Source organism: Coptis chinensis, chromosome 5 (assembly GCF_015680905.1).
Source record: "Coptis chinensis isolate HL-2020 chromosome 5, ASM1568090v1, whole genome shotgun sequence".
NCBI classification, from domain to species: domain Eukaryota; kingdom Viridiplantae; phylum Streptophyta; class Magnoliopsida; order Ranunculales; family Ranunculaceae; genus Coptis; species Coptis chinensis.
In genome coordinates, this window is record NC_141460.1 from 5,489,454 (window position 1) to 5,512,947 (window position 23,494).

Consider the following 23,494-nt stretch of genomic DNA (forward strand, 5'->3'; position numbering starts at 1 on the left):
AGGTCGAGTAAGGGATCATCCAAACTTTAGGGCTCGGCAAGGTTTACAACTAGATTTACAACTTTTGGTGAGTAAGATTTTAGGTTATTTAGTTGGTTTAAGTAAATTAACAGTAATGCAAGTAATGTAAAATTAATAACGATGATTTTGACGTAAATAAACAAAGATAGAGAGACAGGGAGAGGGTTAATCGTACTCATGCAAGAATCATTTTCAACAGTTTATACTACCACATCACTACAGCTCTAATCCGTCTCGAGTTCATAGACAAACCCGAGGCGACGTCGAGTATTGATCCCTAGCGAAATACACGCATCTCTGAGTGCATCTTACTAGCATAAGGAGTTGAACTAATATTTCATCTCTGGAATATCATTTTAGCTCCTGGTTCGATTCTACATCAGTTGGACAAATTGGAGAGCTGTCTGACACCATAGAGTCGCGCGCGAGACATTTTGGGTCTCTCGCGAGACTGTTCTGGAGCATCATCAGCACTCCAAATTTGTATAGTCTCAATCATTTTCGGACCGGATGTATAATCTACACCTAATTCCTAAGTAGTGATTCTAGAACATTAAAGTGTCAATCCGGATTCTCACACGAGCAGCATAACCCTCCCTTTGGGAGGGGATTAGCTCATGGTCATTGAAGGAATAATTAAACTTGTTGTATACAATAAATAAGTAAATGCAGAACAGGAATTAAACTTGAAAAGAAATGACTTTTATTAAGAAGAAAAACTTACAGTACTGAAACTGCTGGAAGGAAAAATGACGGAATGTAAACTACCTACTGGAATGAAGCTACAGACGATAAACTAAAACTAACTAACTAATGAGCAAAGGCTTGAGCGTAAAAGCTGAAGAAGAAATATTGAAGACCCCCTCATATATATATAGGCTGGTCTCCCCTCGTGACCTTTTAATTCATTTCATCCTTTCTTAATTTGAATCCTTCAAAACAGTTTTGTCTTGACATGGTTTACTTTGGTTTTTTGTCTTTTCCTCATTTGTATTCCTTCCAAAGTTTTGTTTACTAAACAAAACTTGCAATTAATGTTTTGTCTTCAGCCAATTCAATTCAAACATTGAATTGATATGTCTTTCCCTTTTGCAAGGTGGCACAAAATTGTGACCATCACTTGCCACCTGCCTATGCTGACTCATCATGCCTTTTGGGCCAGCAGAGTGGGTCCATGTGGTGTGTCCAGTGGCGGCGTCGATTTTGGCATTTTTACAACTTTCTGTCTTTGCGTAGAGTTCGTCACTTTGGTTGCTCTGGCAGTTCACTAGCCGAAGTCGGCGTCCAGGTTTGAAAGATGTGAGCTTCGGAACTTTGATCCTTCTTTATATGTGGACTCGTTCTGCACTGGTTTTGTTCCTTTGAAAACTTCGGCTCTAGTCAGGCTTTGTTGGGCTTCACTGGGGCTGAGTGGGAAGACTTCAAGAATTCTAGTATTCCCGTACTTCGATGCATGTTTTATTATCATATTCACCTTAACTGTGGAAACTTGTAAAAGTACGAAAATATAATTATTATATGATTATTAAACACATAATTGACCAAAATGCTATGTTTCTCGGGGTTTAATATTACAGTTTTGGGTGCTTATCACCAGCGTAGAGCGCACGGATACAATTAACCTACTCAATAAATGTTGTACATGTGGTTTTTTTCAACAAGTTGGTATTCCTTGCAGCCATGCAATGAAGGCCATTGACGATGGTCGGTTCTGTGTATATGACTTCTGCCTGCCGTGCTACTCAAAGGAAATGATGATAGATACCTATCAAGAGAATTGGACACCGATGAAGGGCAAAAAGCAGTGGCATTGAGGAAGTTACAACATCATGGTTCGTCCTCCCACAGATAAGGTAATGCTTGGCAGGCCCCAAAAAAAGAGGAAACATTCTAAAGGGGAGGGTGTGCCAGTGCAAATGAGAAGGTGCAGCCGTTGTGGTGCCCTTGGACACAACAGAGCAACCTGCCTTAATGCAACAGATGATGTTGCTTGGATTGACTTTTCAGCTGGGGTTTCGGCTGAGTTTACCAACAAAGACTTAATTTGAGTAAACCATCAACGACATATAAAAGAACTATCAACCACTATTGTAATGTTATTTGGATTTTCTTTGGCCTTTCAATGACTATGTAAGTTATTTGGGAATCAATGTAATGGTATTTTGTTGTTTATAAAGTGGCAGATGTTTTGTCTATTGAAGTTATCAATATGTAAGGTAGCAAAAAAAATAAATACTATAAAAAATACTATAAAATTAACGCCATAATTGAAACACTTAGGATTGTAACTTGAAAATGAGAGACGTTATCTAAACAAACCACTGACATCAAAATATTATGTTTATCAAAATGGGGCACTGCAAAATGAGACACATAACTTCCAAAATAATAACAAACATCTGAAAATGAGACAACATTTTGATGTCCCCTAGTTCTTGTCTTCAGCTATGTTCTCCTGTTGGTCAGCAGACCCATCCTCACCATTTCCAGCATCCTTACCTTTGTTGCTTTCTGCATCCTTTAGCTATACCTATCTTCCAGCTGCATCATCATGACTCTGTTCATCTTGGTCAATGTTGAGTTGGTCCTCAGTAGTAGCTTTGACATCCTCGTTCACTTGCTCACTTCCAGCTGCATCTGCTTGACTCTGTTGGCATTGGTCAGTCTCCACTTGGTTCTCAGTAGCAGGGTCAACATCCTTGTTTACTTGGTCACTTCCAGCTTCAGCATCCTTGTTCACTTGGTCACTTCCAGCTTCAGCATCCTTGTTCACTTCTAGCTTCAACATCCTTGTTCACTTGACTCTATTTGCATTGGTCAATGTCTACTTAGTTCTCAGTAGCTGCTTCAGCATCCTTGGGCTCTTTGTCAATTCCAGCTGAATCTGCTTCACTTTGTAGCTCTATGCCAATGTCAACTTGCTTCAGTGCCTCTTTCTTGCAGACTTCTTTCTGTTAACCTCTCTTCAAATGCTACAAATTGGTTCTCTACTTGCAGACTTCTTTCTGTTAACCTCTCTTCAAATGCTTTTCTCTTCTTAGCAACTTCATCTGGATTTAATCCAAAGGATATAATGTCCATTCCAATCCTCAGCCGCATTCTAAATGGTTGCATGTCAATATGGTTTACCCTCTCAGGAACACCTCTAAGAAAACTATCAATAAAGGTAAGGCAATATAACCCATAACTGTTGGAATCTGGTTGTTGTGTGACACTAACAAATTCATGAGCCCATGATGTGTTCAAGTCAACAGTGGAGCTTGGATCAACACACCAGAGCACATAAAGAATCATTCTCTCCAAAGCTAGTTGTTCATCCTTTCCACTAAGAGAATCATAGGTGCACACTTTCATCTTTTTACAATTAAAGACATCAACAATCCAGTGACTACCATGAACTTGAAGAGGTACAATTACTCTGTCACACCCCGAATTTCGACAAAATCGGAAAAACAATATTTGTTCCCGACTCTTCGACTTTGGAGGTGTGATGCATTCTCAACTTCCAAAAACCCATAACCTGTTTAATTATTCCAATAATTTGAAACAAATAAATTTTTTAAATAAACAAATATAATTAAGTTACAAATTTCCTTTCAGTAACTCTTTAATTATAATTACAACTGAAAATACAAAAAAACATTGTCTCAATTAAAACCTATTGCACCTCAAGGGAAAACAAAACATATCCGGTAATGAGACGCTAACGCAAACCACAAACAACAACTAACCATCTTCAACACTAATCTTGTCAAGACTTATCAACTGGGTTCATTTTATGAACACACCCGATAAGCAAACATGCAAATCAGGTTAGCATTATAAACAATATTGGTATGAGTAGCCCTAAAATACAAATCATACTTATACATATACGTATACAATTAATAAGACAGTTAGTTCCTCCACCGAGGCACCTTAACTTCCAACGAATAATACAACATTCTTAAATACACTAATTAAGGCAGTTAGTTCCTCCACCGAGTCGCTTTAACTTCCAACGAATGATACAACATTCTTAAATACACTAATTAAGACAAGTAGTTCCTCCAATGAGGCGCCTTAGCTTCCAATTCAATAATAATAAGGTATTTAGTTCCTCCACTAAGGCGCCTTAGCTTCAAACCGTACTAAATCAACTGCATCTAATAATAGAATAACCAAACTAAAACTTACTTTATACTTACACTAGTGTAAGCCAAATCACAAAGTGGGTCACACCTGCATAAATAGTCAATTCAACCCACCCTTCTGCAAAACCATTGTGAATGCAACCTAAATCACAATAAATCATTTATTATAGATTTAATGTACACTTTGATATAACATCACAATTATTGTTTAAAGTTTCTTCAAGTGTCTCTAGAATCACGTCGTCTCTATGTCTTACCTAGTTTCCCTAGCTACCATAATCGCTCCCCAACGCCGAACATGTACATCCACATGCCTCCCCTCACGTAATGAACCACTCCGTGCGTAATTACCATAAGTGGGATATCGCATACCAGGTAACCCCCACACGAACGTCATTACGTGGGTATTGTCACTATTCGGCATAAAATATCGCGCGTCTCGTTCTAATTTTGTGAATGAGAAAATTAAGCTACTATTCGGCTATGATTGCCTTACACATGGGTCAATCAACATCTCATACACCCTATACAAGGGCCAATCATATCACATACGCCCTACACATAGGCCAAATTACATGAGTTGTGGTAGCTAGGTTCTAAGATTTTTGTTACATAATTTATTCAGGTATTATACATTTGTATTTCATAACCATTTCACTTTATCACGTGTCTGCCAAATACATTATTGCACTAAGCCACAATATTTAGAAATATCTCAATACATCTCATAATGACTTTCATTCTTTCACGTGCCAAATAAATTATTGCACTAAGCCACAATCCCTTGGGAAATATCTACAATTATTATACTACCTCATAGTAGCATCTCACAGACGTAATAATGGAGCGTTTACATTTATTTCTAAAAAAATATCGCATTTAATATATATCCTAACATATCATATCATTTACAAGAACAACAATTTTAACATGCCACATAATGTCACAATTGCTCCAAACGTACCGCATAATATTTTTATAGCGTTTTAGGAATATTATGTCTTCTAAAATTTCAATCTCGTCACTTGTCAAAAATACACAATATCAACGTCAAATCTTTCTTAAATAATGACAAAACAGTTTATACAGACTTCGACAACATACTACCATTGGATTAGGGTCTATAATATTAGTATATAAAAAAAGTAACACAATAAACAGTTAACGATCAACAATCCCAGGGTTGACTGGTCAACAGGTCAAGCCCAATAGTCATCAGTTCCAAACCGGTGTTCATCCAAACGAGTCCTGACGCAAACCCGTATGATAAACACTTCAACCCATCGTTCTAATCCAACTAACCAAAACAAAACCCAAAACCAAGGCCCAAAAGTCTACACAACCTATTTATACAATCTGACCCATTTTAAGTTATATGGACCGGCCCAAAATATAAATAGAAACTGGCCCAAACAAAAAATAGAAACTGGCCCAAACAAAACAAACCAATTAGGTCCGGTCCAAGCCCAATAGAGTTAGAAACTGAACTGGTGAGACTGGGAGCAATGGATCCCAATCTCAGTCATCCCCTCCACTGCAGCAGCTCGCATTCCGGTCACCACTCCTCACTTCCTCATCCCCACGGTTTCACTCCTGAACAAAAACCCTACCCTTTTAATTAACACACCACTCAATTTTATTAAGTGTCGAGATCACTCCCCAACCATAGATCTTAACTGCTATTAACGCTTTTTCAAGCTCCCCAAAGTCCTCATTCGACAACCCTCACACACCCCACTATCACCAATCATAATCCAACTAAAACAACAACCTAAACCCACCAAAACAACAACATAATAAAGGTTCACAGAGAAATCCAGTACAATTCCTGCGGCTCGCGCCTCCATTAACGACCTCTTCAGAGTTCAACAGCACCACCCAATCAACCAACCACCAACATCAAACACTTAACCCCCGACATCAACCAACAAATACAAAACCACAACAAAAAAGAGTTCAAACTAAAAAAGTAGGATGATTCCATTATTTTGGGCTTGCGATGCCATTAACGACCCATAAAGCTTCTACAGTTCAATATCAATTTCAGAGTTTAACAATACGATAGGACGCCGAATAATAACAGGAGAATGAGCAGTAAAAAAAAAAATGGACGGAAACCTTTAGGTTCAATGAAATAGCAAAATAACTACTCACCTTCGTATTCCTGCAGAAAAAATATATAAAATAGAACGCCACAAATTTGATCCACAGCTAGATAAGAGATGCATAATTCGGGCTCCGTTCTTCTTTGTTTTAACTTGTCTATTTCTAAACAAAAAAATTAGTTTTCTTAAAAATCCTCCATTTTTGATAAATCATCCCATTCTAAAGAATTCTGCCATATTTTACTTAAAGAAACTTTCCATATTTTCTCCCATAAATTACGAAATTATTCCCTCCATGTTTCCTTATTAGTAAAATATCTACACTTTATTTTAAAACTTAAAAACTTTCTTATTAAATCATTTTCAAACCAAACAAACTATTTTCCATCTTTTTTTCAAAAAGTCAAACATACATATTCACTCTACTTAACTTAAGACTTAGTTAATACTATATTATTATTATTATTATTATTTTGCAAAATAATAAATTTTGGACATTTAATAAAATGAGGGTGTTACAGTTATACACATCTCAAAAGAATCTCGTCCCGAGATTCGGAAGTAAAGTAATCTATACGAACAAATAACGTTGGTTATTAATTTAGAACCTACACAAGAATGTACCGAGATTAAACTTAAGCAAGATAACGTAGATATTAATTATTTTTAAATAATTCCAGAATATATGTCCTCATGCCACTTCAAAATCTATTATAGTTTAACTGTCTATATTAAAACAAATTATTACTACTTAAACACAAGATAATTAAATATATCATTTATCATTAGCATGCAGTTTCGTGACACGTAGCAACCTTTACGAAAAAAATAATATTCTACTTTAACTAATCAATAATGTGGGGTAAGTTCATTCCTGCATAAAACAATAGGGAGTTTTTTTTATTTTTTTATTTTTTTATTTTTTATTTTTTTATTATTATTATTTTTTTAAATTATCATGCACAAAAGAAAATTAGTGTCCTAATACACTTAAAACAAAAATCACTCGTGTCATTGAAACTACAATAAAAATCTCAAACATTTTAATTAAGCGTATGAGTCAAATCGAAGGGGAAACATCTAAAAAAAAATATAAACAATAATATGAATCAATAACGTTCACTACTTTAAACACCAATGTATCGTCGTCAATAACGCATTAAAACACTCTTATCCAATTTTACATCAATTTCTTCTCATGCCTATATTAAAATTTATTTTCTTTTACTAGTAAACTATTTTTTTTTTCTTACTAAACAAACAAATCAAGTTTCTCTTATTATCAGGGATGACAATCTAAGCAATGAACATACTACGCATTTCATAAGAAAATTGAAACAATAAAATGCATAAAATTTGTAGTTTCCTCCATGACAACTAATTATGATAAACCATGAGACTAAATATAGTGAAAGAAAATATCGGCACACCAATGCACTTTAAGTAAACAATAATATAATTAATTAGTTGGAAAAAATTATAGAGAACAGATGAATTACACTAACTATTATGCTTCTGAAATGTCACAGGATAGTAACAACCTCAAATAATAAAACTTTATATTTACTTTAGTCATGCTATCAGAAACCTTTTATTTTATTATTTCATTGTATCTACAAATGTTATTTCTTTGCATTATCAAACAAAATATTAATGAACTCTAACTCAACTTCATACAACTATAATTCATCAATATAAGAGGAAGATAAACAATCAAACATATAATACTCTCATTTAAGCCAGCAAAAATAAATCATTTAAAAGTATATAAATCATGAACATGAGAACAACTATCGAATCCTAATTCAGGAATGCAACTAGATCAAATATAACACGTATTCAAAAAAATAATTTTTCATATCCATCCATTAAAATTATATAGACTGAAACAAAACAATTAAGAAGAAATACTTGACGTTCATTGTTATTATTATTATTACTAATTATTTTAAACAATGAATAGGTTCAAAAATTAATCTTCATATACAATGACAATTAAAATAAGTCTTGCTACCGTATAACACGAATTTTTAAAAATTTAGGATAATATAAACCCACATCTAATATATCACCCACACCAAGTTATATTCTCAATATAATATTTATGAACAATAAATCAAGGTATATGTTTAAGAATACTCGAATATGTAAAAATCAATGTGAAACTAATTTAACAATATTAATCAATCATATCCTAATTTATAGGCACGAAGCACACTTATAAGACAAAATAAAAATTTGTTTGCTGTTGAAGTAAAATCATCATTATCTTAAGACATCCTCTACAGAAATCCCAATATAGTTTAAGAATAACAATTATCATAATTATTTTAATTAATAATGAATAACGTGACATTAGGAAAACAACTTTACACATGTCATGTTGGTGGAACATTATAATCATCATATACACACGGTAATAGTTCATCTATATACAATAATATAAGAAAGCGTGTATACACAAGTATACACATCTCAAAAGAAATACACATATATTTTATTTTATTTTTCTTTCTATTTCTAACTAATCACATCTAACAAATTAATCGATCTCTTATACTTTAAAACATTATTAATCCATTAAAGTGTACGAGTGAGGCGAGATAATTCCTCCAACACAGAGGCAATTAATTTCTCACTTAGTACGTCACAACGTCATCAGTTAATGCAGCTCATTCAATATAGATTAAAATATCTCTTGTTTCTTGAATAATAGTATAACACTCAAATACAAAGTTCACAAACATGTTGTCGTACTTAATCCATACTCCATGTGAAAATGGACACCAACAATAAAATAGCATTATAGCAGCACACATTGCTTTGGCAAAAACGGCTAATAATTTATATATAACAAATATAACTACTCCTTATATGATAAGGAAAATAAAAAGCATTTCATATGCACTCCACAAAAGTAACTAATATAAATATACACATTATACATACAAACAATCAAGTAAAATATTGACTCGCTTTATTTATTTATTTATTTTTTTCTTTGTAAAAAAATAAAACGACTAGCGCAAATAATTTTGAAAATAATATTTTCTAAACACTACCCATAAACCACGATCTGAGGATCACTTAGACTCACCTAAGTCTAAGCCAACCAAATACTCTGATACTAAACTGTCATACTCCAAATTTCGACAAAATCGGAAAAACAATATTTGTTCCCGACTCTTCGACTAACGAGGTGTGATGCACTCTCAACTTCCAAAAACCCATAACCTGTTTAATTATTCCAATAATTTGAAACCAATAAGTTTTTTAAATAAACAAAAGTTATCTTCATTACAAAAATTCACAAATATGATTAAGTTACAAATTTCCTTTCAATAACTCTTTAATTATAATTACAACTGAAAATACAAAAAAACATTGACTCAATTAAAACCTATTGCACCTCAAGGGAAAACAAAACATATTTGGTAATGAGACGCTAACGCAAACCACAAGCAGCAACCAACCTTCTTCAACACTAATCCTGTCAAGACTTATCAACTTGGTTTATTTTATGAACACACCCGATAAGCAAACATGCAAATCGGGCCAGCATTATAAATAATACTGGTATGAGTAGCCCTAAAATACAAATCATACATATACATATACATACACAATCAATAAGGCAGTTAGTTCCTTCACCGAGGCGCCTTAACTTCCAACGAATAATACAACATTCTTAAATACACTAATTAAGGCAGTTAGTTCATCCACCGAGGCGCCTTAACTTCCAATGAATAATACACCATTCTTAAATACACTAATTAAGGCAGGTAGTTCCTCCATTGAGGCGTCTTAGCTTTCAATTCAATAATAATAAGACATTTAGTTCATCCACTGAGGCGCCTTAGCTTCAAACCGTATTAAATCAATTGTATCTAATAATAGAATAACCAACCTAAAACTTACTCTATACTTGCACTGGTGTAAGCCAAATCACAGAGTGAGTCACACCTGTAAAAATAGTCAATTCAACCCACCCTTCTGCAAAACCATTGTGAATGCAACCTAAATCACAATAAATCATTTATTATAGATTCAACGTACACTTTGATATAACATCACAATTATTGTTTAAAATTTCTTCAAGTGTCTCTAGAATCACGTCGTCTCTATGTCTTACCTAGTTTCCCTGGCTACCATAATCGCTCCCCAACGCCGAACATGTATATCCACATGTCTCCCCTCACGTAATGAACCACTCCGTGCGTAATTATCCTAAGCGGGATATCGCATACCAGGTAACCCCCACATGAACGTCATTACGTGGGTATTGCCACTATTCGGCATAAAATATCGCACGTCTTGTTCTAATTTTGCGAACGAGAAAATCAAGCCACTATTTGGCTACGATTGTCCTACACATGGGTCAATCAACATCTCATACACCCTATACAAGGGCCAATCATATCACATACGCCCTACACATGAGCCAAATCACATGAGTTGTGGTAGCTAGGTTCTAAGATTTTTGTTACGTAATTTATTCAGGTATCATACATTTTTATCTCATAACCATTTCACTTTATCACGTGTCTGCCAAATACATTATTGCACTAAGTCACAATATTTAGAAATATCTCAATATATCTTATAACAACTTTCATTCTTTCACATGCCAAATAAATTATTGCACTAAGCCACAATCCCTTGGGAAATATCCATAATTATTATACTACCTCATAGTAGCATCTCACAGACATAATAATGGAGTGTTTACATTTATTTCTCAAAAAATATCGCATTTAATATATTCTAACATATCATTTAACGGAACAACAATTTGAACATGCCACATAATGTCACAATTGCTCCAAACGTACCGCATAACATTTTTATAGCGTTTTAGGAATATTATGTCTCCTAAAATTTCAATCTCGTCACTTGTCAGAAATACACAATATCAAAGTCAAATCTTTCTTAGATAATGGCAAAATAGTTTATACAAACTTCCACAACATCCTACCATTGGATTAGGGTCTATAAAATTAGTATATAAAAAAAGTAACACAATAAACAGTCAACGGTCAACAATCCCAGGGTTGACTGGTCAACAGGCCGGTCAAGCCCAACAGTTACCAATTCCAAATCGGTGTTCATCCATACGGGTCCTGATGCAAACCCGTATGTAAAACACTTCAACATATCGTCCTAATCTAACTAACCAAAACAAATCCCAAAACCAAGGCCCAAAACTAAAGCCCAAAAGTCTACACAACCTATTTATACAACCTGACCCATTTTAAGTTATATGGACCAACCCAAAATAAAAATAGAAACTGGCCTAAACAAAAAATAGAAACTGGCCCAAACAAAACAAACCAACTTAGGTCCAGCCCAAGCCCAAGCCCAAGCCCAACAGAGTTAGAAACTGAACTGGTGAGACTGGGAGCACTGGATCCCAATCTCAGTCGTCCCCTCCACCGCAGCAGCTCGCATTTCGGCCACCACTCCTCACTTCCTCATCCCCACGGTTTTACTCCTGAACAAAAACCCTACCCTTTTAATTAACGCACCACTCAATTTTATTAAGTGTTGAGATCACTCCCCAACCATAGATCTCGACCACTATTAACGCTTCTTCAAGCTCCCCACAGTCCTCATTCGACAACCCTCACACACCCCACTATCACCAATTCAATCATAATCCAACTAAAACAACAACCTAAACCCACCAAAACAACAACATAATAAAGGTTCACATAGAAATCCAGTACGATTCCTGAGGCTCGCGCCTCCATTAACGATCTCTTCAGAGTTCAACAGCACCACCCAATCAACCAACCACCAACATCAAACACTTGACCCCCGACATCAACCAACAAATACAAAACCACAACAAAAAAGAGTTCAAACAGAAAAGGCAGGACGATTCCATTATTTTGGGCTCGTGACGCCATTAACGGCCCATAAAGCTTCTACAGTTCAATATCAATTTCAGAGTTTCAACAGAGTTTAGCAATACGACAGGATGCCGAATAATAACAGGAGAATGAGCAGTAAAAAAAAATAGACGGAAACCTTGGACAGAGAAATATGTCTGTATACACGTAAAACTATAGGTTCGATGAAATAGCAAAATAACTACTCACTTTCGTATTCCTGCAGAAAAAATATATAAAATAGAACGCCACAAATCCGATCCACAGCTAGATAAGAGATGCACAATCCGGTCTCCGTTCTTCTTTGTTTTAACTTGTCTAGTTCTAAGCAAAAAATTAGTTTTCTTAAAAATCCTCCATTTTTGATAAACGATCCCATTCTAAAGAATTCTGCCATATTTTACTTTAAGAAACTTTCTATATTTTATCCCATAAATTATGAAATTATTCTCTCCATGTTTCCTTATTAGCAAAATCTCTACACTTTATTTTAAAACTTAAAAACTTTTCTATTAAATTATTTTCAAACCAAACAAACTATTTTCCCTCTTTTTTTCAAAAAGTCAAACATACATATTCACTCCACTTAACTTAAGACTTAGTCAATATTATATTATATTATAATTATTATAATTATAATTATTATTTTACAAAATAATAAAATTTGGACATTTAATAAAATAAGGGTGTTACATACTCCTTTACCCTGTACTAGGTGGGGTTGATTTCTTATCCTTCCTTCAAAGGGGTCCAAATAATCTTTCACAATTTCATCTGCATGGTACAAACCTGTCACACCCCGATTTTTCGTAGAATCTGAATCGACAACAAATAGATATTTACTCTATTTCCACATCATCCAAATCCTACAAATCCCAAGGTGTGAACCGAGATCATACCTTTATGATAAACATGCATTTAATTACAACAAAAAAATAAACAAATATTGGAATAAGAATACTTGCATAAATAAAAAATGAATAACCTCCAAATTACAATCATCCTGATATGTCGAGGAACGTCAAACCAAAATAAAGATAAACGAGAACGTCTCAAATTATTAACTCAAAATCCAACATACAATAAAAAAGGTAGAATATCTAAAGAAAAATATCTCCTAAGCAAAGCCAGCTACTCCAACTATAGCTCCACGGTTTTCCAACTCAAACAGCTACTACTGCTGCGGTTCCTGTGAAGGGTCTAGGTTCCATAAGGAACATACCCCCGAATGCAAAACAAACTGGGGTCAGCAATAAAAATGCTGGTGTGAGTGCCCTAAATGCAATGCTCATGATAGTTCATAACAATACACATTATCGCCATGAAGTTACTTATACCACGTCTACATCATTCAGCTACGTTAGAGACATCGATCCCTTGTCACCAACTGATAAGAGAAACTTAGTTTCTCTTAACGTGCAATCCATGTAGCACATACCAATATAATACATAAAATTTAATATAACATTGTAACCAACTATCTAAATAATAACTTTAAGAAGTATACAGTACCTTAGCGCCTAACAGTCTATAGTGGGCTTCATCCCTGCAATAAGGATTAGGTAGCCCACCCTCCTACAAAACAGAGTTAATTCAATGATAACAATAAAATATAAAAATAATGTCTCAAGTATTATATAAATTATTAATACACTTTTTAATTAAGACCCCCTCGCCCGATGATTTATTAAATTATATTAGACTTATTTTATATTTCCTAAAGGACCATTTCCCATTTCCGCACTTCGAACTCGTTAAATACCAATATCATGTAAATTCACATAACCAAGGTTTACGTCACATCTCTTAGTGAGGCAAATGACATTTAGTTCCTCCCCTAAAAGATGGAATCTTGCCATAAATTTTAATCCCGCATTTACATCACATCTCATAAGGATGGAATGCGACATAAAATATCATATGAATCCACATATCTAAGGTTTATGTCACATCTCTTAGTGAGACAAAAGACATTTAGTTCCTCCCCTAAAAGATGGAACCTTGTTATAAATTTTAATCCCGCATTTACGTCACATCTCACAATGATGGAATGCGTCATAAAATATATCCAAACCCACATTTACGTCACATCTCAGAAGGATAGAATGCGTCAAAACATCAAATATATCCAACCCACATTCACGTCACATCTCCTAGAGATGGAATGCATAATCATCATATCATTAGTATGGGAAATGTCCATCATATTCTAATATTGTCATAATTTTTCTAATAATTTCACATCCATATAGTATATAGGTTATACAAAACAAAATAAATTTTCACGATCAACAATACTTTCCAGACAATATTTCTTATAACACATTCCCAAGAGCGACAGTTTGCACAAGCTCAATCAATTACCATGTTTATATTCAAATAAACCAAAGTTACACTTTTTATGTAAATATACTAATTTCAAGCAGTAAAAAATCATGCACAATGATCATAAACAACAATCCATTCAATAGATTAACCATTTTCCATTCATTCACAACTTTATCCAAAATCAATAGACTCGTATTTTAATGCCTCGACTGACATCCCACCGTCGGATTGCCCTACAATATTAATGGGTATGACTACTGTGTGTTTTAAATATGCATATCAAATTTGAAGAAGATCCCATATGTGGTCATCCTTCATCTATGCCTAAACCTATGACTGCACAGTGTAGTTTTCTGGCGTAGTATATACTACGACCATTCATGCTTATGCGTGCCTCGACAGAAACTCCACCGTTGAATCTGTCTAAATTTATATATGTCAGAGTTAAATGTATTAGGTAGCTAAGGATTAAATTTGAGAGACATCCGAGTAAGGCAAAATCTCCATCTGAACATAATTAAAAGATTGCGCAGACAAGTTTTCTGGAATGATGTTTACTGTTAACTATTCATCTTCTTCACAAAACTCTATACAGTTCATTAATGGCTTTATACTCCCAATATACAATCCATATGATCACACATAACAAACAACATATCTTATTTCTATGGAAACAAAAAAGAAAGAAATATAACTCACCTTATTAAATCTACAAGATGTAAACAACTATGAATATCAATTGTACGGTGAGCCCAATACTTTGCATTCCCCTTTTCTCTTTTCTTCTTCTCTTTTATTTTCTTCTTCTTTTTCAGTAGGGTTTTTCTTTTGTTTTGAAAACGTGGGAGAGAAAGAAAAAGTTAGCTACGTGAGTTATCCTTGATAACTATCCCACGTTTCTCTCCTAGAGTCCTAGTTTTGCTAAACCAAAATTTCTATTTTCTATATTTTCTAAATTTCCAAAAATTATATCAATAAATAATAATACCACACTTAATTAGATAAATAAAAAATGGGGTGTTACAAAACCATTACCCACTCTCTCCTTTGGGCTTGCAGCTCGAAAACTTGAGTCTTGTAGCTTTTTCTTGAATATCTCATCCTCTCTTATGATGAATTTCTACATCCACAAAGTGATGATGAAGCTTATCAAACTTAAGTCAGTAAGCTTCAACAGAAACTTAGTATTAAAGTATAGAGAACTCACAACAAAGTAAACATCCTCCACAATAGTATACACTTCCTCTTCTGGAATGACATGTTTCTTACAGTGTTGCTTATACCACCTTATCAATAGCTTGACATATAAGCTGAGAACCTAGAAAAGAATTATATAGTAATTAGTAACAATTAACTTTCTATAGTAGTTTACTTTGCACAGGCAATACTAAGTTGCTGATAGTTTTAGAGCTAATTACTAATGGTAGATTCATTACCTCACCATCCACCCATTGTCTTCCATGTAATGAATGAAAATTATGCACTGAAATAACTTGATCGCACCCAAAAACTCTCATATCTGGAGAGCTCTATTGATCCATCTTCCTACTAAACTTTTTCCAGTAATAATTAACAACATTTACCTCATCTGTGGTAGTTATTTTCTTTTAAAAGGTTGATGACAGAGCAACCTTGATTAAAAAGCCACATTCATTTCCTATTTTCTCTTCCCATAAACCAGTACTTTCATTTCCTAGTCTTTTTTCCCTCCTCCTTCTACGTCCACTCTCTTCAGTTTTTTATCCATTTTCATCTCCATCTGAGTGTGAATGAGGACCATATCAGGTTACTCCAAATCAGCAACATCATCCTGACCCATAGTGTTCTGATCATCATTTACAGATGCCACAACATGTTCAGTGCTTGCTCCTTCAGATGGTGATAGGTCTGGCAATTCAGTTATGTCAGGGAGCTCTGCACTTCCAGCCAATAGTGAAGCAAAACTGATTTTTTCCATTTCTCTGTTTAGGACTGCTTCCCCATCAAGATCACCAGGAGGAAGCACTAAAGCACAAGCCAAAGGAGAGTAAAAGGGAACATGGTCAAACATTGCAGATTCAGCATAAGGTACTATAGTAGTCTGTACCCCACCAGGTCCTCCTCCAGCTCCACACTATGTTCTTGGTATGTCCCCTTTGGTATGGCCTCACTAATCTCTTACAAAGCACTTGCAGCAGCTAACTTCGACTCATTTTGCCCTTTTTGTTGTTGTTCAACATCTTCATGTTCATCAGACTCAGCCTGGATCAACTTTCGTCTCTGTTTGGGTGTCTCTGCTTCCTTAAGCTTCATCTCCCGTTCCCTTGTTCTCTCACTGATTTGATATTTTTTCTTCAAGTTTTGCCTCTCATTAGCCTTTATAGCCTCAACTTTGCTTGCCCTTGATGGCTGAACTCGGGTACCACAAACTTTGACCACTTTCCTTTTCTTTACTTCATACTGAGTAGGTATTAAAGTATCTCCCAAAACTTCAAGGCTTTGATCCTTGTCCAATGCTCTTTTTCTTTTATATGAGGAACTAGGAGAAACCTCAAATGTAACTTTCTTAGAAGCAGATGAACTCCCTTTCTTAGGTTCTGAGTGAACCTTCTTCTGGGAAGACCTTGTTGGTGTTTTTAGTATAGCATCAGCACCTACATTGCTTGGCTTCTTTGGGCTTCTAGTTGTAGCTCCTTTCATAACCTCAACCTCCAAACTTCTACTCCTTGATCTACTCCTTGTTCTACCCCTTGTTCTAGGCCCTTTCACAACCTCAACCTCTGAACTTTCCATACCACCTTTCAACCCACCATGAACAATCTCTTGAATTATTGTTTCCATGTCAGTCCTTATTTCACTTTGGAGTATATCCCCAACAACCCTAACCTCCTTACTGACTTGTTTTAGATTAATCAGAGCACATAACAAAGAATATAAGTAAGATCCGACTTCACTATTTGTAAACCACAACAGATACATTATAGTTAATTGCTGACATATCTTGTTTAACAATAGCTCACTCATGGTACCATAACATATTACCGACTCATATATGAAATAATGATGCAACATGCAGTTCAATAACAACATATTATTAGTGCTTCATATAACAACATGGGTCCTAACAACATTTGCAATTCCAATTCAAGACTATATAATAGGGTACCCATATCATATTACAACTTCTATAACATTATAAGATTATATGAGTACTTCAAATGTCAAAAACTGGTTACCCATATATTATCATGGGTACCCTATTATCATTCTGGGATCAACATGCAAGATCCCACTTCACTATTTATAAACCACAACAGATACATTGTTGTGGCTGACATATCATGTTTCACAATAGCTCACTCATGGTACCATAACATATTACTGCCTCATATATGAAACAATGTTGCAACATGCAGTTCCATAACAACACATTATCAGTGCTTCATATAACAACATGGGTCCTAACAACATTTGCAATTCCAATTCAAGACTATATAATAGGGTACCCATATCATATTACAACTTCTATAACATTATAAGATTATATGAGTACTTCAAATGTCAAAAACTGGTTACCCATATATTATCATGGGTACCCCTATTATCATTCTGGGATCAACATGCAAGATCCAACTTCATTATTTGCAAGCCACAACAGATACATTGTAGTTGCTAACATATCTTGTTTACCAATAGTTCACTCATGGTACCATAATATATTACTGCCTCATATATGAAACAATGCTGCAATATGCAGTTCCATAACAACACATTATTAGTGCTTCATATAACAACATGGGTCCTAACAACATTTGCAATTCCAATTTAAGACTATATAATAGGGTACCAGTATCATATTACAATTTCTATAACATTATAAGATTATATGAGTACTTCAAATGTCAAAAACTGGTTACCCATATATTATCATGGGTACCCTATTACCATTTTGGGATACAACATGCAACATTGTTGAACACAGTAAAGAAAACAAGTTACTTACAAGGCCTTTAATTACTTTTGCCTGTCTTTGAAAAAGTTCCTCATTATTGTATTTCCCTGAAACTGCTGCACCGGCCACTTTGCATGGGCTGTTGTGCCAAAGCATCCTTTAACACTTCTTCATTCAGTTCTCCTTCAGAAAGATCTAGACTTTCCAACACCACTACCTTCCCCTTAAGAGGCTGAAGCTTTTTCTTATAAGTATGTAGATGTATGTTTCTGGAAGGCAAGTCTACCCAATCTAGTATTCTGGGGAACCTACCATCAACTTGTTTTCGAGCCCCAAGAGATGGGATGTGAAGATATACCAAAATAACAAAATAAATTAAACAACCATAAACTGCAAAAGAATCCTTTCCAACACTTACCAGGTTAGACATGTCTTCCAAAGACTCTTCCAACATTTCAAACAGAGGTGTGCCCCAAGGAAAGCTGTCAAATGCATTTAAATTCTTGGCCAGATCAATATACCTCCCATAAACCGTCCCAAAGAGATCCCCGGAAGCACAACCCGCAATGATATATACAACCTATTCAAATTAAAACATATCATTCTGACTTTCTTCACCAACACTTGATTTTGCCAAGTTTCTAGCTTCCAATATTTCTGTTTTAGAAACCGTAGTTCCTTTAAAAAACCTTGCACGAAATTGGGATGGGATCTTGATGTCTGCCGTGTAGAATGAATTAGAAACCGGCTTCACACTAAAACCCATTATAAGAGCAACATCACTTTTTTTAAACACCAAATCCTTCTTACTGATTCGGTAGCAAAGTTGTCCTACTTGGTGTCCCAAAACAGCATACACTAGCGTAGTAGTGGTGTGCATTCTCTCGTTAATGCTTAAAAACTTCCCGAAGTAAGACTTCTCAAAATCTTCCCTCTTTTCAGTAGTGAATGTCTTGAACAATTTATGCATTTTATCGAGTGACATACGAATAGTCAAATTAAGCTTTCTCATTTATGAAAGATTGGAAATGGTTGGAAAATTAGGGATTCAAGGTATTCAATTTGGGCAGTTTTTTTGGTCCGAAAATGAACACTGAATAGTCCTTATAGCTCACACATATTACTACCGACACGTACTAGTTAAAGGTTAAAAAACCATAATTTCTTCAACAGTTAGGCGAATAATTAATGCTATCGTATCGTTCCTAACACGTGGCAAAGATTTTTCCCACCCAAACTAGATTCTTCATCTCACCAGTTTATCTAAGTACAGATATATTCGAATGTACTAACCATCAGCAACTTCTGAGTCTGGTCATTTTACAAAGGGTGGGACTTCCAAACATTTTGGCTATTTGTATAAGAAAACTTTTTAAATATTGAACAACAAACAAGCTTGTAACTGAGTTGGGTGGGAACAATGGTGAAATATGGCACTGAGATGCTAGTTACTACTTCTCAACTTCAGTATGTGTTATTAAATGCTACACTTTTGCTTTACTTGATATTGAATAAACTTATCAAAGTTAACTTTTGTTTAACTTGTTATTGGATAATACTATTTTGTACATGGGTACCCTTTGTACATAAGTTATAGGTGTATATTAAAGTCAACGTGATAGTCTTAATTGTGTTCTTGTTTATGGCTTTAGTTGCTGATGTATCATACATAATACGCTGCCGGTTACCTCCTTTTAGAATAGCACGTTCAGCCCAGTTTTGTGAATGCTAAATACATCTTTTTTTATTGAGTTTCCATACATATTTCTTTCTCATTATCTCCTTATAAACAACAATAGTGATATAAGGGTACCCTTGATATAATCACAAACAAAACATATGAACATTAACAGTTACTGTGCTAACACTCAAGCACAATGAACTGGTCATTTCGCAAACCACAAAATATCATTACATTGATTCATGCCCAAACCTATACAGTGAAACATACTTCCAAAACTCCATAAGGTGATTTGTGAAGTAGAAGTGGGATTTCCAAAGAAACCTAAGTTGCTGACGGTACATGTAAGTGTCGCTTATGGTGGCATCCACAGAGTCTTCATTGCTAAAACCTGGCGGAACTGCGACTGAAAAGGCAATCCAAGCTCACCACAATGACTGCTCAGTTGTCTTCTTCTGCTTTTGAATCATATTCAAGTAGTCAATTTTTTCATCGATCTAAAAAGGGACTTGTTTATCAAGTACATCATACAAAAACTCAATTTCATGCGCTTGGACAAACCTTCTACAAGACACATGAATCCTGCTAAGGAAATATACACATCAAACACTCTCAATTTCACCTCACCTGTTACATACTTCTTCACTCCATGCAACAAGAACAAAATCAACATGAAAATAGTAAACACAACTATGGAAACCTTAAAAAACTCTATACACTACTACGTAAAAAAAACCCAAGACGACCTAGAAAGAAACCAACACTAAAGACAACAAACCAAAGTTCAAAACATATCAATAAACAATGAGAACTATAGAGGGATAGGATAATCAATAAGATGAACCTTAGAAAAAATCTATTATCAAGATTTGTGTTCTTGTCCTCCATGAAAAAACTTACCAAAATCACGAAGGATAGGATAACCAAGAAGATGAAGTAAAAAAACTGGAAGCTTTGGAGGTTTGTAAACACTTTTATAGTTTGACACAAAAATTGAGGTCAACATTGTTTCATGTTCGTACAACAAAAACAACCCAGAAATTGCTGATAGTAGGTCCATAAGTTGCTGGTTCCTGATTCCCACAATAGCTAATGTCTGTTTTCATTTGTGCTTGGTTGAAATCCAACGGTCATTAATCGCTAGTACATATCGCTAAGAGAATCTAACGGATAAATATTATTGTGCATGTCAACATCAGAAGTACAAGAGGAGAGAGAGTGTCTTGTAGAGGAGAGAGAGTGTGGCAAGAGGAAAGAGAGTGTTGTAAGGAAGGGCAAAACGGTAAAAAACCTGTTGAATTGGTCAAAATTAGAAGGCATGGCCGGTTGGAGCACAATGTGCTTTTATCATGGCCGATTAAGGCAATTACCCTTTTAAAATCTCATCATCCTATCTACCTAAAATCTATATATATATATATAAAAGCTCACACCTTACATCTCTCCTTATCACATGCCTTTGTTTTCTCAGGGAGCGACTCTAGAGGACAAATCGGCCGAAAGAGGAACTCTAGAGGACATGTTATTTTTGAAATCACTCGCAAGGACTGGGTGGATGAAAGTTCAAGTTTACCCTTGACGCGAAATAAGAACGGCTTGGGTAGATGAAAGGTCAAGTATACCCTTGAAGAAAAAAAAAATGGCCCGACCCAACTAAAACAACCCGATTATGAACATTGATTGTTCATACCCACAATAGGTATGAACAATGATTGTTCATACCTATCCATGTATGAACAATAGCTATGAACATTGATTGTTCATACCCCCAATTATGAACATTAGCTATGAACAATGAGTGTTCATACCTATTTGAGCTATGAACAAGCATTGTTCATACCTATCCATGTATGAACATTGATCAAGTTATGAACATTGATTGTTCATACCCACAATAGGTATGAACATTGATTGTTCATACCTACCCATGCTGAACATCAGCTATGAACATTGATTGTGGCTATGAAAACATGAACCCAAAACAGATATAAACAATAACTGTTCATATCCCAAATTATGAACATTAGCTATGAACAATAGGTATGAACAAAATAGATATGAACAATAAATGTTCACACCCAAAACAGATATGAACATTGATTGTTCATACCTTCTTTAGGTATGAACAATCTGTGTTCATACCCAAAAAAACATAAACCCAAAACAGATATGAACATTGATTGTTTATACCCAAAACATATATGAACAATAAATGTTCATACCCAAAATAGACATGAACATTGATTGTTCATACCCAAAACATATATGAACATTGATTGTTCATACCCAAAACAGATATGAAAAATACGTGTTCATACCAACAAAAATACATGAACCCAAATCAGATATGAACAATAAATGTTTATACCCAAAACATATATGAACAATACGTGTTCATACTTAAAGTAGGTATGAACAATATGTGTTCAATAGTAAAAAATGAACAATTATTGTTTGATTAACATTAAAATTTTAGAGGATCTTGGTGGAATCGAACCACCATCATCTTTGGATATCTCCAAAGTGCCCGCTCATTTGAGCTAAAGATCCACCAGGGTTTAAATTTTTTTTTAAAAAAAAAAAAAAAAAAAAAAAAGATAAAATGATAATGGTGTGATACTTCATCTTCAATGTCTTTGATTTGTTGGATAATGGTTGCCATCTTTGTTCAACTTATTTAAAATAACTGAAGCTTCGCACAACTTCGTCTATTTCTCGACTTTGGTTTTATGTTTTTTTCTCTTGTAATTTCGTTTGATTAAAATAGGGAAGGGGTTTTGGGTTTTATCTCTTGTAATTTCGTTTGATTAAAACAGGGAAGGGATTCGATTTGTAGTTTGATGAGGTGCGTCATGAATAAAAAAGTCAAGTCAGTTGGAGAAGAAAGGGGTTTTGGGTTTTCTCACTCATAATTTTGTTTATTAACATGAAAGGGTAAAAGTGGTATTTAAGAAATATAAAATAAACCGGACCAACTTATTTTGTCCTTGAGGGTTATTAAAATCAAGAAATTGGGTCCGTGAGTTATTTTATTTATGAAAATGGTTTTGTGAGTCATTATCACAAAACACTGTCCTCTACAGTTGTTCATTGAATTGAAATTGAAATCGGCCCAATTTATTGTTGTTTTCTTAACCGGGCATTCTAATTGACTCCTAAAAAAAAAGCAACTCTATAAATTAGTTAGACCTCCCTAGATTTGCTACTTTCTCCTTATTTTATTCTTTATTTATTTGGACCTCCTCAAATAAAACAAATTATACGTTCTTGAAAAAGATAGGTACTTATTAAAACTCTAAACACCTCCCTAGATTTGTTAGTTTCTCCATCTTTTATTATTTAATTACTATGCCCTCAAATTAGTAAACCAAAAATAGTATTAGTGCGATTGAAACTCCTAACAC